This window comes from Nicotiana tomentosiformis, chromosome 5, assembly GCF_000390325.3.
Source record: "Nicotiana tomentosiformis chromosome 5, ASM39032v3, whole genome shotgun sequence".
Classification (NCBI taxonomy): Eukaryota; Viridiplantae; Streptophyta; class Magnoliopsida; order Solanales; family Solanaceae; genus Nicotiana; species Nicotiana tomentosiformis.
In genome coordinates, this window is record NC_090816.1 from 98,054,545 (window position 1) to 98,072,694 (window position 18,150).

An 18,150-nucleotide genomic window follows, 5' to 3' on the forward strand; every position below is an offset into this window, starting at 1 on the left:
TAGGATCAAGTAGGACTTTAATTGGTTGTAATGTAGGCTGCGAGACGGGTAGGATACATTTGGATATAAGAGTGACTATGCCTCCCTAAGCACTTTAATACATATACTTTAACATTCAAAACCCCACACTTATGTCAAACCATAACTCCACCTTCACATCAATATACAATTAACTCATTTCTTCTTTAAGCACACTTACATAAAGAGTTACCACTATCAAAGAATCATTGCAGAACAGTACTACTATTTTTTTCTTTTCTTATTTTATTCAAGTGGCTCTTACTTCTTCAAAATATTGCACCTTTCTCCTATTTCCATTGTTCCACTCAAAAGCCAAACCAACACCCCACACTTTAACTTTTACAAAGCTCATAACAAATTCAGTGCTCACGAGAGGTACATGGTTCAAAAAGATGGTCAATTCAAATAAATGGGTAAGGCTTGTAATGTGGTTGCCAAAAGAAACAGGATTACAGGCTCAAAGAGGTTAACTACGATACATAATATTTAGGTGGGTAAAAGCATAGCATTGGCTCAACAAAGAAATGCCTATATCACTTTCAAGACTAAACAAAACTACTATTTCGCTTTGCAAACACACGGGGCAAGTTCTAGACATCAAATGCAATACACAGAATAACACAAAATCTCACATACACATGGCACATAACCCACTCAGGACTGGACTCGTCACGACACTCTAGTCAAAGCAGTTAAGCAAAGTTAAGATCATACAATTTAAGGCACTTATACAAAAGTCAAAAACTGAGCCTAAACGTCACAACTAAAGCACTCACTATTCTCAAGGCATAACAAAGTCAAGAGATATTGCTTCAATTCAAATCATAGCACAAGGTTTCCTACTTCTAACAAAATTAAAAAACTAACTACACCCGGTTCAAACAAAATCCTTGGAAAAGAACCGTGGCACAAAGAAAAACTAGGGGGATTTAATACACTACCTACAAAAGAAAATTTTTTGTCTTTTTTCTTCCGACTTTAATCCCTCAAAAAACCTGTCGATGATATCCATCGTCGGGAAAAGTCAAAAAATTTAAAATTTTAATATTTTTTTCAATTTTTTTTTCTATCTAACTACTACAACTAACAAACAAAAACTAAACTAACCAAAAGTAAAACTAAAACTACTATACATACAACATACAAATATCCCCTACCCCACACTTTAAGTTGTGGCATGTACCCATGACACACAATTAAAAAGCAAGAGGTAAAGAAAACTTCCCTGAATTGTTTTCTTTTCCGAGAACTTATGAAATCCACCCCTAATTCTGAACTCCTTACTCATTTTCGCTCCTTGGGATTCTTTATGGAGCTCATCAAACTCAAGTCTTTTGAGGATACTTGCAAGACCCGCTCTTTTCTTTCTTTCTTATCCTCATCTTGAGCTGTAAATTACTTGTTCATGATCATCCTCAACTTGTTCCTGCATTCTTTCACAGGATCAATCCATGTATCTTCCTATAAATCCCCAAAAATAAAATCCACATGATCAAGGTTAGAATAAGAAAACAAAGAAGAAAGGTCAAGTGAATATTTTGCTGGTATGTCCAAGACCAATTGTTTCTCATTCTCTTCTACTACATGTTGTAGATGTGGAAAGGTGGATGGGGGTTTGAACTCTTCTTCCATTGCTTCACACTCAACCACAACCTTATTCTCAATCATTTTCGTTGAATCAGAGTCCCCTTGTACCGTGGAAATCTCCCTTTGTAGATGCTCGTCCTCTTGAGTAGGTTCATTCTCACAGGGTATCTCCTCCATATATTTACCATCACAATGCAATGAGCTTTCTGAAAGTATACTTATTATTTGACTTACCTGCATTGTTAGGTTGTTAATGGCTCCATCATCATGTGTAAATCTCTCTACCGGCTTATTTATGAACTTATACACAAGCTCTTCCAAACTATCATTCTACCCTTGAGCTGGTTGTCTCACTTCGCTTTCATTCCAATTATAATAAGGATATTCATTCCAACCAGAGTCAAGATTGTGCCCATATGAATTCTCATACCTATACGAACTAGAAACAGAGTGAGACTATTCAAAATACGAACCATAGGAAGAATACATACCTGCTTGACAGTCAACCCATATATGACTTCCACCGCATTTAAAACACATAGCAGACCGCTGATAATATTAAGCTGCTAACTCTTCAACCATGTTTTAGGATGGTTGTACTCCATCTTCACAGCGTTTAGAGTTCAATATCTATAGTATTTTCTCCACTTTGTTAGGAACTACAAAACAAATCTTGAAAAGAAGTTAACTAATAAAGAAAATAAAATAGAAAAAAAGAAAGAAAAGAAAGAAAATTAAAACCTAATTCCTGAATTAGCACCAAAAACTATTTCAAATACTATTGATTGCCAATCCCCGGCAACGGCGCCAAAATTTGACAAGCGCAAAACACACACTTAAATATGCTCGCTAGTCGAATATAGTATAATATAATATCGTATCCACAGGGATTGGATTTAAACAGTATTTTTATAGTTTCTAATTTAATTGCTATCCAAGATGATCAACAATTGATAGTTTTGTGATTTAAAACTAAAATTAACTAAGAGTCTAAACTATTGGCTAATGACAATCGACGCAAGTAATGAGCAAAGAAAGTTATCAATGGGGAAAAGATAGGGTTGATAGGATAGGTGCAAGACAAATGTTTGGGATCTAACTCTAGATAATTTACTTTTAATGTTCAAGTGAGTCTCTTGAATTCACTCAATTATTAGTTCAAACATTTAGTAGAAACTCCTCTCTCGATTAAGTCTCAACCTCACAAGACAAACTAAGTTAAGCTCGGTGAAGATATGCAAGAATTCGTAGTGGATTGGTCTTTAGGAGAACCTCTTTCGATTATCCTCCTAACTAGGTTTAATCAACAATTCAACTAGCCTCTTCCGATTACTAAGAAGAATTAATAACTTCAACCAACAAAATAGAATGCAAGGAATTCACAAGTTATGCCTCTCTCGATTACATGAACAAATGAATATAGATGCAACGATTAAATCATCCAAAATATTTCAATACATAAAACTAGACTTAATATTCACAAACAAGTATCAATACACCAAATCCATCAAACCCTAAAGAGAACTACTCCATAGATATGGAGCAATTCATCACAAATATTTTTAAGTTAAAGGAAAACATAAAACAATCCAAACTTTTGTCTTGAGTGAGGATTGAATGATGAAATCCTTGTGCTTTTGCTTCTACACCTCCTCCTTAGCTTCCTTAGGTCTAAGATGTGTCAAAATTTCAGAAAATAACGTTTTTCCATATATATATACCAAGTAGGGTCGAGCCTAGACGAAAACATCTTTTTTTACGCGAAATAGGATAATTACTCAGTAAAAATTATACAGGCGCGTCGCATGGGGCGACGTGCCACATGGGGAAACGCGCCACACAGTGTGCTTGTGGGGTTTATCAAGGAGCATGTAATTTGACTGGCAGTAGCAATTTGGGCAACCCGGCGCACCACGCGCCGCGGCATGTTGAAGTTTCCCAGAGTGCTCCATTTTGCTCGCTTTTTGACATCCATGCTTGGTCCTCGACCCGCGAACGCGATCCCAACTTAATCCTTTGGGCTATTACTCAGACTTCAAAGCTCCAAATTGCTCGAATTAGCTCCATAACATCTACATCACTCAGAATCACTCCTACAAGGCCTAAAACACAAAATAAGTGCAAAACACTAGCTATTAAAGCTCAAACTCAATTAAAGTGCAGTAAATTAGAATGCAATAAGTGACTAAAATACGAAATTATAGCCTACCATTACCTCTTTTTTTTAATCGAAAGCCACCTTCATGGTGGGGGTTAGGCTTGACCCCTACCTCGTATATTAATAGAAGTAACAAAATACATGAACAAGAGGTATATGTAGCCTAACCTCTTCAAAGAAATAAGAGAAGATGGACATGCCCACTTCTTTACATCTTAAAGCCAAGAACCTATTGTTTGGGCTACTGCTATTTTTATGCAGATACTCTGCTAAGTAGTTGTAGAGAGGACTCCTCTCTAGTACAGATTCTAATGCCCAATGCATATACACAAAATAGTGCAAATTAAATAATATCACCATGAAGAATTTCATGCTATTTTTTTATTCTAACTCTAAGGCTAAGGATCCTCCATTTATCCATGTTCAGCAAACCTCTTACATGTTTGGGTAGATCTTCAGTGGATAGATATATTTGTTCATTATGTTGAGTGAAGCTTAAGAAGGCTTGCTTATCAGCCACCTGATTTGCTTCCCTGTAGCAATGGTGGATTGACCATTTCGTGCCTTGTAGAGCACTTTGAATCTCATTGATAATATTAGTTAGCTGCCAGGGAATCTTGAACACCTCTTTAACGCAAGACAACAACACCACAAAGTCAGTTTCAAGTTCAATTTGAGTGAGTCCTTGTTGGATGCACCATTTAATCCCAAACAACAAGGCCTTGGCTTCAGCAATGTTGCTAGAACTCTCATTAAGTTGTGTAAAGTAGGCCATAATGAACCTACCCTCATAATCCCTAATAATAAGTCCACCGCCGCACTTTCCTTCTCTAAAACTCACATCGCTATTAAGCTTATAGAAATTGGTGTTAGGAAGGTTCATGTTCAATGTCCTCAGGTTGAGGGACTCTGCAGCAGCAACATCTATCAGGCCCAGTGATCCCAAATCTAGAAATTATATTATCGGTGGACACTTTCTTGTGGAGTACCCTCCATGTCATGGAAGATATCTTAAAAGGTATTTCTTTATGCCACAATTTAATCATGAGAGGTCTCTCAGGTATGGTAGTTCTTATAAAATTTCAAGCACTCCCAACAGAGAACATACCAGAGTTAGTTAGTTTCCATATTGGTGAATCCTTGTCATTCCCAAGTTGTAACTACAATCCCCTAATGTGATCTTTAATAGGAACTGAAACTGTACCACATACATCCCAATTCCAACTCCCTCCTTACAAAACATCTTGTATTAGGACCTTGTTAGGTCTTGAACCCTCAGGAAGAAGCTTATAAAGAGGATCTAGTTCTGTCCAGTTATCATACCAAAAGGATACTTGACCCCTTCCTATGATCCAAAATAAATTAACTTTAACTGATTCTTTAATATAGCATAGGGCCTTCTAGTTATGGGATTGGCTATTGCTCCATTTCTTTATGACTGGATGAGATATCTGACAATATTTTGCTTTCACAAATTGAGCCCATAAAGAATCTTGTGCCCTAAACCCCCACCACTGTTTAATAGCAAAAGCTTTGCCCACATCTATAAGTTTTCTAAAATTGGCCCCACCTTCATTATATGGAAAGGATAAATTATCCCAAGATACCGAATGATGTCTTGCAATGCCATCTGAACCACTCCAAAACAATCTATTCAGAGCTTTTTTAATTGTACAAAATACATGTCTTGGAGGGTTGCATCACAGCTAAAAGGTGAGCAAGCATTGCTTGAAGGACATGCTTGATGAGAGCACTCTTGCCCCCTGAATACAAGAATTTGGTATTCCATCATCTAATCCTATTGAGGATCCTTTGAGTCATTCCAGAGAATATAGAGATCTTTTTCCTTCTTATGTATAGAGGACATCCAAGATAATTAATAGGAAAGATTTTCTTCTTCATTCCCGTAATTAGTTTGGCTATGTCAATCTTCCTTGAGCTACCATTTGGGTTTCAAATGATGGAGCTCTTATGTTTGTTGATTTGTTGACCAGAAACATCCTCGTAAGCGCTTAGCACCCTCATTACTTTTTTTATAGACTTCCTGGTACCACTAGTGAAGAGGATGAAATCATCTGCAAAACATAAATGATTAATATTTGGACTTTTCTTGTGTATATAAAATTTCCTGAATCCATGTACATCATGGAGTTTGTTGAGCATAAGAGAAAGAAGTTCAGCGCTAATTACGAAAAGGGAGAGGGATAAAGGATCCCCTTGTCTTAGTCCATTTTTAGACTTGAAAAAAACATGCCTTCCTCCATTGATGACTAGAGAGTGCCAATTATTAAAATATAACCTGTGAATTAGATTTACCCAATCTTCAGCAAAACCAAATCTTCTCAACACACCACATAAATAAGTCCAAGCTACCTTGTCATATACTTTGGTCATATCTAATTTTATGACCAAATTTCCACTCTTATTGGGCTTACCCATATCATTTATAATTTCTTGAGCAAGAAGGACATTCTCTGAGATCATTCTGCCTTTTACAAATTCACTTTGGTTCAAAAAAATTAATTTAGGCAGGAGTTTAGCCATCCTATTGTTTAGTAATTTAGAGATAATCTTGCTTGTAACATTGCACAAGTTGATAGGTCTTAAATCCTAGAACATCTGGGGCTGATCAACCTTAGGTAACATAACCAGGAAACTGTGAGTGATAAATCTTGGCAAATCAACCCCATTAAAAAAAACTATGAATATCATTGATTAAATCAACATAGATAATATCCCAGGCCACTTGAAAAAATCTACTATTGAGCCCATGTGGACCTAGGGCACTATCTGGATCAATAGACATAACAGCTTCCTTAATTTTCTGACTAGTAGGAAAGGCCATTAGATATTCATTGTCTTCTGCAGAGATGACAAAAGGTATATGGTCTATCATAGATAAGTCTGCACTCTCCTCTGTGGATGAAAATAAGTCTTGAAAATAATTAACAAAATGCATTAGCAATCTCCTGTTTATCTAAGAGCCAGTTGCCATTGACATCCTTAATTTGTTGAATGTTCAGCTTGCTCCTTCTTTCCTTAATAATGCTATGAAAATAATAGGAATTGGAGTCACCTTCTTCTAGTCATTTAATTCTGGCCTTTTGTCTGAGAAATGATTCTTCTTTCTTTAGCGTTCGGATATAGACTGCATTTGCATGATTCAACATGGCCCTATTCTCAGCAAAGTTATCTTGAATAAGCAAATGCTCCAATTCAGCCACCTTGGTTTTCTGCTTCTTGACTTCTTCAAAAATGTCACCAAAGGTGGCTCTGGACCAAACACTTAGATTTTTGCAAGTTCTTTTAAGTTTCTGGTGGAGAATCCACATTGGATTTCCCGTAATGCTTTCTTTCCAAGAATTTGATACCACATTAAAGAAGTCTTTGTGTCCAACCCACAAATTGAGGAACCTGAAGAACTTTACTGGATTATCAACACCTTTATTTAGGTTGACGAGTAGAGGATTGTGATCAGACCCAGTCTTTGCTAGGTGATTGATAGTGGACATATAAAAAAAAGAGCCATTTAGAGTTAATTAGAAGTCTATCTAGCCTTTTCCAAATGGTTATCGGTCCTCCCCTATTGTCACACCATGTGAATGGAGAACCAAAAAAACCTCCATCTTGAACACCAACATCTTCTATACATTTTAAAAAATCAGTGCAATTGGAGATGTTGAAAGGTTTTCCACCTTTTTTCTCCTCCGGACAAGTGATCACGTTAAAGTCTCCAATAACACCCCAAGGACAAGAGACACTTCTGGATTGTGAAACAATAGCTTCCCATAAAGACGGTAACATGTTGTTCATTGTGTGAAATAATGCAGATATCATAATGATTATCCCAAAAAATCTATATTTTGTTGTTGTCAATACCTTAATATTTATCCATCCCTAATAGTCTCCTATAATTGTCCACCATATTTACCATAAGTGGTTCTTGCAAAACATGTTCTTGGAGAGCTATAAAAGAGATGTTATATATAGATTTCAATGATTTTAGCCTTTCAAAGGCTCCCATAGTTCTCACACTTCTAATGTTCCATGATAGTAAACCAATCATTAGAAACAGTCGGAGGGAGGTTTTTGTTGAGCCTTTGGACCCTAGTTTTCATTGGAGAAAAATTATCTTTCATGAGTGCTGATAGTTCATGGATTTTTTATCCTCTAGGAGATAAAATTTCAGCCATATACATGTTGTTACTAGTATTCTGATATGATGAGATATCAAAATTGGATCTTCTAGCAGTCTCGTCATCTGACCTGGTATAACCAGATTGCTCGTCTTCATATTTTTGGTTATCTTCTTGGTATGTGTATGCCTCTTCCTCATTATTTAGTGAACTATCCCCAGGGTCATCCACGTCTTCACCATAAGCCGCCAAGGATTCAAAAGCATTACCCATATTAATAGTGATAGTTCCTCCTTTCATCTTTTCTCCTGGAATTATTCTCATACATATACCTCTTCCTGGAGGAACTTCCTCAAATCTGGGTTCTTCCTGCTCAAGCTGGATTCTTTCTAACACTTGGAGGTTCCCAATTGAACTTCCATCATGTTTTCTTTTTCCTGCTTTGTAATATATTTTGTGGAAACATCAGGGCTAGCAGAACTCGGCCTACCACCGTTAGTAGTATTTTTGCCACTATTGACAATGGGAGTGTCAGAGACATTCATTTGAGCATCTCTAGAAGTAGCTGTATCATCTTTGGGAGCAACAATATTATCATTAGCTTTAGTAGTGTTACTTACTTTCATAGTTGCATTGTTAATATCATTTGTAGAAGCACTAGTAGAATCACATATACCAATAGCATCATTAGTGCCAACAATAGTAACTTTAGGAGCAACAATATTGTTATCCTTAGTCACCTTATAGACTTGTTTAATAACTTTCTGGTTGATATTCTGTTTTATGTTACCTCCTTCCTCTATGGTGTTGTTTTTAGCTACATGCTTGACTTTTTGGTTCCGGTTATGTCCTTCATGATCCTTGGCTAGTTCTTGAGTTTTTTCTTTTTCTTTACCCTTGTTCTTCTCATTGTATACACAATCATGGATGGAATGCCCTTGATGTTTTGCATTGTAAACAATATTTCGGAATTCCTTCATACTCCACAGCTTGGTCATATCCACCCAACGAGTTACCTTCATCATCCAAATTACCTATCCAGACAGAGGTTGGCAGTGGTCTTCTTAAGTCGACTTCGATTCTAACTTTGGATAAGTGAGGCCTAGTTCGATTAGTGGTGGCTATATCAATTTGTAGGGAGGTACCCAATGTGCTTAGAACTTGATTAACATACCACAATTCAAGCATATGCCGTAGAAATTGGGGCAAAAGGGCCCAAATTTGTGCTAAAGGAGTTTCTTCATCGAGCCTGAAGTCCGGTGTCCATCTGAAGATTCTCATCAGAAATACTCTAAGATTTATCATCCTCTTAAAATATACGTTGTGTAATCTTCATTGCAAGTAAAATCAATAAATACATGTCTATAGTCAAAAGGCCCAATTTTTACATTACCCCTAACTAGGAATTGAGCTTGGAAATTAGAACGAGTTTTCTCTAATTTTGGTCTTCCATAAGAGAATTTACCCACTCATGTGAGTCTGCATTTACACCCCTACCTCCGCCATAACTCTGTAATAGTCGCTAGCTTGATGTAAGCTAAGAAATGAAATAATTTTTGAAAATTTTATAAATAAAGTTAATCATGTTACCGTGGAGGTTAAAAATATTTAAGATCATGAATACTAAGTACCAAGAGGGTTAAAAGGCTTAGAAACGAAATGAATTAAAGAAAATAAGTTTCGTCGAAAGTCGACAAGTTGGAATGTTATAACATGTACTTTTGGGATGAGACTAGGGTGTTTTACATTATAAGTTATATTATTGAGTTATTTTAGTCGTATGATAAACGTGTGTTAGGTTTTGAAGTCAAGCAAGTCGTGGACAAAAAAATGGCAAAGGTCATCACAAGTTGCATTCATAAATATGCTGAAAATTAGGTCAAATGCAACTGAGCTTTTCTCCAAATATACTTGAAATTATGGAGTGATCTATCTACTAATTTGAATATCTACGAGTCTAATTTCTAATTCATTTAGCCATTTGTTGATACGACATAGGAGTAGAGAGATATTCGCATTTTCACGAGACTACGAAAGCTGCTCCCATGGGACCCACAAAGTCTGTGTAAAACTTCATCTTGTATTTAAGTCAATTATATGTCGTTTTAACTTATTTTTCTCGTCCAAAACAGTTATTAAATCCTACTAAATTCTCTTCAAGGGTTCCTCCATGATTCTAGGGTAAAAACCTAAGATAAAAACATGAATCCAATGCTAGAAATCTTGTGGTGCTTGCTAGATCATAGTTCTTCAACTTGCAGATGTTTTGTAGGGTTCTTCAAAGGTAAGTAACCTCAGATTTCGTGTTGTTCTTTTTTATTAAGCTAAGAATCAGTCCCTCTTTCGTATATATTAGAGTTTCAAGGCAAAATACAAGTGTTTACATACCAACTTGTACACAAAAGTTGATTCAAGAAGAGAATACAACTCCTATAGTGTTGTGGTGTGATTGAGGGTTGTTGTGAGCTACACCAGCTGGGGATTTCAAATTGTATCTACTGCCTAAGGTAATTAAATCATATTCTTTATTGTGCTTAAAGTTAATCATGTGTTGGTTGAGTTGTTTGAGTAAAAATCTACAAGATAGTAATTGACATGGCATAAAGAATTGTTATCTTTTTTTGTGGGTTGTGTTGAGGCTATATATATGGTTTGTTGTGGCTGGAAATTATTATAAATAGTTTGATTATGTTGTGGTTGATGTTGTTAAGCTTATCTATGTGCTAATTTAGTGGATTGAAGAAGATAACATGAAAAACAAGAGGCTGACGATAAAGGTTAAGATACTAGGCATGTGGACTATTTTTTAAGATTATTCTTATGATGTTTTGGACTGAAAATGATATGGTAAGCATAAGTATGATGTTATATAAGTTGTAGGCACATTCATGGAAAATGAGTTGGATTAAATTATATTTTGTTAATTGTAAATCGAGTTTGCCACTCAAAATGGTTGTTGAAGTAATTAGAGAGCTTATTGAGAATTATATTGTTGTTGTTTGGGTTGTTTGGTAACTTTGAGTAACTTATGGGATGTAGTAAAAATATGGGAGGTGTTTTCTGTTTTCTTGTAGAATATTGATTTTGAAATATGAGAGTTACAATGCTTATATGATGACGACGGAGTCAGGTTACTCATTGTAGGTATAAGAAGATCATACTGAGCTTGGTTGACGATTGGAGAGAAGATTGTAAAGGTATATTAAGGTACTTCCTTCTTTCTTTTGGCATGATCTAAAGTGAAATGAATATAAATAATACGCTATTTTATAACGGATCTACTCATAGCAACTAGTGATGTCCATGTTGTTCTTTTCTTATAAAGTTATTCTAAAAAAGTATGTATGATCCTTAAATCCTATTAAAGTTCATATTGATGGTACGATGTCCATAATGTAAATTGAAGGTGCAACGACCTTACGTCACTCTGAAAGGTTGACAATGTGATTCCATGAGTCCATCATACATTATATATATGTATTTATTTTACTCTACCGAGCCGCGCTATAGTCGGTCGGGTACGACACCTATTGTGCAACCACTGATCAGTTGGGTTTTACCGTGCTCCACGTGGCCGGGTACGATTCTACCAAGACTTATGATGGTCGGATACGTTTTTATCGAGTCCTCTTCGAGCCGGGTACGATATGATGATGATGATGATGACCACAAAGACGTATGTTTTTAAAAGTTTATATATATCTATGTATAATGCATTTCATGTCAGTGGCCCTCAGAGGCACTCAGATGCTATAGGTGTTGGTGCACTCCACTTGCTCCGGAGTTGCCTATTTGGTCAGTATTCTTTGCACATATATTCATCGTTATGGCAGGGCCGTGTCCTGACCTTTATCGCATTTATGTACTCTTAGAGGCTTGTAGACAAATATCATGTATATGGATACTTGTATGGCCTTGTCGGCCTATGTTTTGAGTGTACAAATAATCATATCGGCCTTATAGATACATGTGTCACATGTCTAAGTTTGTATATCATGTTGGGTCGTCCTATATAGAGTATTCCCTTATGTTTTATTCTGGTTATCGCATGGCGGCCCTTTTGACCCATTACCCATGATGGTGTGATAAGAAAGATACGTTACATTATTACTCGGTTGAGTAAGGCACCGCGTGCTCGTCGCGGCCCTCCGATTTGGGTCGTGACAAGAACACTGTCTGCTTGCCTTTAAAGACGGTGGTCTTGACAAAAACTTGTGGGCTTGAAGGTTTTGGAACTAGCACGTTGCATAAGAAATTTGTTGAGGAAGTTGGATTTGATTAGACGAGCTTGGAGCATTTGTAAGTAAATCTGGTGGGATTCCTCCCGCCATGGGAGGCCCCGCCGGCGGAGTCATCATGATTTTAACGTTGGATAGGTAGGAGTTAAAAGAGAGTTTTTAATTTGACAAATTATCCTACTTGAATTAAATTTAAAAGGGTGCCCAAGTTTATTTCTATACTAGATGAAGGCTGCCCGTGCTATCGCACGGGCCCAACATATTAAGCATTCTATTTTATTTTTTTTGTAAGTGTTTTGCTGCCAATGTTATAATGTTCCATCTGCTGATAAGAAATTGGGCTATCATAGGCGGCATGCTTTTCAATATAGCATACAAAATGGTAGGATGGTATAATATTCGTAAAAGAGGACATAAAAAGAATCTACAATATTACTGCTATCCAGTCAACCATAAGTAGTAATTACAATCAGGTATTATTAATGCGATACTCATAAAATTTGAAAAATGTGTATCTTCAAGTGAAGCAACCCGTCAAGAGTAAGCAGAACAAGAAAACACACTTGAGAATTTATCCTTGTAACCAAAAAGTGTTCATATAACTTGTAATGTGAAAATGCCGCTACAGGGAATCTTACGCTTTGAGTATATGAATGAAGAAAATAAGCATTGAAGCTCGGGCATGCCACGTTTCATATCATTTTCAGCGAGAGTCGCTCTTTCAATTGCTCAACTCTTTCACATTCTTCTCAACTTTACTAAACTTAGCCTGAAAAGTTGAATTATTGCCTTAATCAAATTGAATAGGAAAATAAGCAATGCTTACTATGGTATGATTGACAGCCCAAGAAGTAATTACAATAACAATGAAGTAAAGAAAGACATTAAGGATCAAAAGTATATATACTGCTGATTTTCCTGTCCCTGAAGCCATGGCCTGACAAGTTTAGTTTTCACAGAAGCAAAAAAGAGAAATTTTATAGCCAGTAATCACTTTCCAGTCAAGTTCCAATATAACCACATTTTCCAGCTGAGAATAACCGAGCAATCCACACTTAAGTGAATATGTGAGTTCATAGTGTGTATGGTCAAAACCGATTTGAGTCAGTCATACGGACTGGTCGAGACGATAATATTTCGATCAAAGGATATCTGCATGACAAGCTCGGTCAAGGTCCGAAGTAAGGGCGGCGAGCTTCGAGCTCTAAAACCGATCAATGACAAGCTCGATATCATTATCGAGCTCATATCCAAATCGAACTACGAGGCAAAGTGGAGATTATCGAAAATGCATGGACCGACCAACACTCACCCCGAATACCGAGACCCCAAGTCAGAATTGAGCTCGGACCAAGGCTGAGAGCTCGATTCAATGCCGAGGTCGAGCGAGCTCGCAGACTAGGGTCGTTACAACCGCACTATGGGAGAAAATCTTGGTGGAAATCGAGGAAAAGACAATACATCATGGGCTCTCCACTATGTATTTTTTATTGTATATAAAGTAGGATCCCTCTACTATAAGAGGGACATGGATTGTAAGCAAGCAGCATACACTGTAAAAAAAATATCACTTCTCATATTGAAACATATCCCCCTGTGCTTGTTTTACTTTATCTTATTCATTCTTTTTGCTCACTATTTTCATTCTCATAGTCAACAATACACATATTTCTATTTCTCTACACGATTTATATCAAATTGTATCGCATATCCTTAGAACCATACACAAATCTAACGTTATCCGATTTTTCGGGTAAACAGTTTGGCGTCCACCGTGGGACTAAGGGTAACAGTGGTTGTTTGATACAAATCTGCAATACACACCAGTTTACAACTTCAAATCAACAATGGCAAACCCTCGATTGATGGCTTTACCTATCGACCACGAAGCCGGCCTTTAAGATGAAACCAACAACTTGACACCCAAGGCCGGAAGGCGAATTAACGATATCACCGAAGCTCGAGTCAAAGTACCGCTAAATGTCAATTCACAAGTGGATCTTGAGGCGAACTAACATTCCGAACCAGAAAAAAGCATTCAGGGCGGTACTCGATCCGTAGCTCGAGACACCCATAACGTGGAGGAGATCAGAGTCAGCTTACGGATGATCTTAGAGATGTTACAAGCTCAGCAAATAGCGATAGCGATAGCTCAGTTGCAGAGCCAAAAGTTAGGTACAAAGCAGGTCGGAGCCCAATCCGCTTCGAGAAATCACCCATAGAACGGAACCATCCATAGTGAAGTCAAATAAGCAAGAATCGGGGACTACTCCCAAAATTACTAAATTGCTCGAGGAACTCACAAAACAAGTCGAAGCCAACGATAAAAAAGTAGAAACATATAATTCTAGGGTCGATTCGATCCCAGGAGCTCCACCAATGATAAAAGGGCTAGATTCGAAAAAATTCATTCAAAAGCCTTTTCCCTCGAGTGCAGCCCCAAAACCAATCCCCAAAAAATTCCTTATGCCCGAAATACCCAAATATAACGGAACGACCGACCCCAACGAGCATGTCACTTCTTACATGTGTGCCATCAAGGGCAATGATTTGGAAGATGATAAGATCGAATCTGTATTATTGAAAATATTCGGTGAAACCCTGTCAAAGGGGGCAATGGTATGGTATCAGAATTTACCATCTAACTCTATTGATTCTTTTGCTATGCTTGCAGATTGCTTTGTAAAAGCACATGCCTGAGCCATAAAGGTCGAAACCAGAAAGTCGGACTTGTTCAAGGTAATACAAAAGAATAATGAGATGTTAAGGGAGTTCGTAGCTCGTTTTAAAATGGAATGAATGGATCTGCCACCAGTCACAGACGATTGGGCTGTTCAAGCTTTCACTGAAGGTCTAAACGAGCGAAGCTCGATGGCTTCACGGCTGCTGAAGCAAAATCTAATCGAGTACCCAGCTATTACTTGGACTGATATGCACAATCGATATCAATCCAAAATAAGAGTCGAAGATGACTAGTTGATTTCTAGGTCCGTTATGAAAAAGCAAAAGTCTACTAGAGATCAATACCAGCCATATAGCGGAAACGATACTACTGCTGAGTATCCGAGGACTCTTTAAAATCAACCTCGTATACTGGGGGGCTTTATCATTGAACGCATCTGTGATGATTATCAAGTTTGGTACAAAGGAAGTTACTTCGTTATTTCATGACAAACAGTGTCTCAACAGGAAACGTCGTAAGAGCCAAATGGTCAAAACGAACCATGTTTATGTAGTTGGCCCGAGCCCTGACGCAAAACATGAACCCATGTATAATGACTTGCAAAGAAAGCCTTCTTCTTTATCAATATTCTATGTTCAAGATTTACTATGCAAACAGGATCGAGTTCGAGCAAGCGCTCACTCGACCATTACGCCTACGGGCTACATTATTTCGAGTTCGAATCATTCACTTGACTACTAAGCCTACGGGCTACTTTTATTTCGAGTTCGAGCAAGCACTCACTCGACTATTACTCCTACGGGCTACTTTTATTTTGAGTTTTAGCAATCACTCACTCGACCATTAAGCCTATGGGTTACTTTGACCATTACGCCTACGGGCTACATTATTTCGAGTTCGAATCATTCACTCGACTACTAAGCCTACGGGCTACTTTGACTGCTTGTGATCATTTCCATTCCATAAATATTGAATTATCATCAAATAATATAACTAGATTACATATTTTTGTGGTGTAAATCAGGGGTTTGAACTTAGGGATATAAAAATAAGATTTGAAGATTTGTAGGTCGAGTTGAGGTCGGATTTTGGTAAAATTAGTATGGCTAGACTCGTGGTTGAATGGGCTTCCAAATTTTATAACTTTTATCGGATTCAGAGACGTGAGCCCCACAGGTGATTTTTGGGGCATAATTTCGGATTTTTGGAAAATATTAGTATTTTGATATGGAATTAATTCTTATAAATTTTGTTGGCTGAATCAAATTAATTGTGACTAGATTCGAGCCGTTTGGAAGTTGATATGCACATAATGGAATTTCTGGAGCATTGCTTAGCTTGCTCGATATTGAATTTTGCTTGTTCGAGGTAAGTAACTCTTCTAATTTTGGAATTGAGGGTATGAACCCTGAATATATGTATTTTGTGAATTGTTGGGAGGTGACACACATGCTAGGTGACGGGCGTGTGGGCGTGTACTATAGAAATTGTGACATAATTAGTTATGTAGAATTTTGCAGTTTAATAATCTTTGTATTCTCCATGCGATTTTATGTGTTAAAGAAATTGAGCTAAAAAGCATATTAAAAATTATGTTGAGGCTATGTGCTAGTATTTGGGAATCCACGGAGGTCATATTGTTATGAATTATTTGTTTTAAATTGAAAATTTTTACTCAGTCATATTCATTTCATTACATATCATATCTCAGTCTCTGTTGTTATTCATCGATACATCATATCATCATTTTGGGATATTTTCATGACATTGTGAGCCCGAGAGACTAATGACTGAGTGAGGTCGAGGGCCTGATTGTGGGAATTATTATGGGATCGGGTTGCACGCCGCAGCAGTCCATGTTGGCTTTATATATATTATTACTATTATATAGATCGCGGTTGCCCGCCTGCAGCATGCCTTATTGGCTTATTATGGTACGTGAGTTATCCGTGCGCATTTTGATATGATATTATAGCACGTGAGTTGTCCGTGCAACACGTGAGTTGTCCGTGCAGATTATAGCGCTTGGGTTAAAGGAGCCCCTCCAGAGTCTGTACACACCCCCAGTGAGCGCAGGTACCTACTGAGTGCGAGTGTCGAGTGCCGAGTGATGAGTGACTGGGAGGCATGAGTGATTGTGAGGTATGCCCGATGGGCTGTTTGCGAGTGATTGTGAGGTATGCCCGATGGGCTATTTATGAGTGATTGTGAGGTAAACTCGAGGGGCGGTTTATGATTTTATCACTGAGTTGCATCGCATTGGCATGCACACATGACATACAGGCATAGAGATGTATTTTCCTCATGTTGTACAACATCACATCACTCATGATTTCTCACACATTTTTGACAGAAGAGCATAGTGATGCATTTGTTTTATACATGTTATCCGAAAGGGAAATGAAACATCTTATTTATTATTGAAAAGATTTTTGGGAGAAATTATTGTTTTCAAACTATTCATATTTTTGGCAACTTCGGCAAATGATTTTGGGTTTTCACCGATATATTTGAAAGGAATAACTATTATTTTTGAAATCATGATTTGGCTGAACATTTTATCTCTGAGTTACTTCTGGTATTATTTGCTTTATGTTGTTGTGGACTATTGGTTATGGACCCGACCTTGGTAGAAGCTCGTCACTACTTTCAACCTACGGCTAGGTTTGTTACTTACTCAGTACATGAGGTCGGTTTTACTGATACTACACTTCTGTACATTTCGTGCAGATGTTGGCTGTTGTTGTTGCTGTGCTCGATGGTTGCGGAATTTGAAGATGTACCTGCGTTTCTGTTGTAGTTGCCTCTTGTTCAGTGTAGCCTTAGATTTATAAAAGCTCTGTTTAATTATTATTTAAACAGATTATGTATTTATTTCATTTCCGCTTTGTATACTCTATTCTTAGAAGCTCATGATTTATACTACCAGTTCTTGTGGATTGTATAAGATTAAGACCTTTATTCACTTAAATTGCTTTAATAATTATTATTGAAATTGAATAATTGGTAATTGGCTTACCTAATGGGTTGGGTTAGGTGCCATCATGACTAGTTGGATGTTGGGTCGTGACAATCTTATAGAAAGAAACAACCGAATACCCACTAAAATCACATTAACTATGACATAGTACATTAAAAAAAGCAAGAATAGAGAATAATTCACCAGAATTTAATAAAATAAAGCACACACCAGAGAAACGTCGAAATCAAATTAAGCAATTTGAAAAAAAAAACTCAATCAACGATGCATCGATGTGCAATAATTTCCAATACACCATGCGAGAGGAGAAAAAATGATTCCTTCCTGACTGAAGTTGCAGCAAGAAC